The sequence below is a fragment of the Dinoponera quadriceps genome, unplaced genomic scaffold (genome assembly GCF_001313825.1).
Source record: "Dinoponera quadriceps isolate SergipeBrazil2010 unplaced genomic scaffold, ASM131382v1 scaffold5391, whole genome shotgun sequence".
NCBI classification, from domain to species: domain Eukaryota; kingdom Metazoa; phylum Arthropoda; class Insecta; order Hymenoptera; family Formicidae; genus Dinoponera; species Dinoponera quadriceps.
Genome location: NW_014559332.1, coordinates 5,297 through 5,624, shown reverse-complemented (window position 1 = coordinate 5,624; position 328 = coordinate 5,297).

Below are 328 nucleotides of genomic sequence, written 5' to 3'. Positions count from 1 at the left end.
ATGCAACGTTGTCAGTAGTGCGTACAGCAACGGTACGCGCGTACATACGGTACATGAATTCTCACCTAGAGTGGCACCAGGATATAAAATATCGGAAACACCGGCACATGTCATTTGATTCCAATCATTGCACGGAGCATTACGGATTTAACGGTGCGTGTTGTGGATCAAGAATGACGATCGCTTGATTTTCGAGGAGAAGAGATTACCGTCAGGTTGCACATACGACGGCGATGATATTAGGTGAAATCTATGAGATGCTTGTGGTCAATCAAGTGGATCAACAGGAGAAACAAGTGGGAAATAAATTTTTTACGAGACGCGCAAT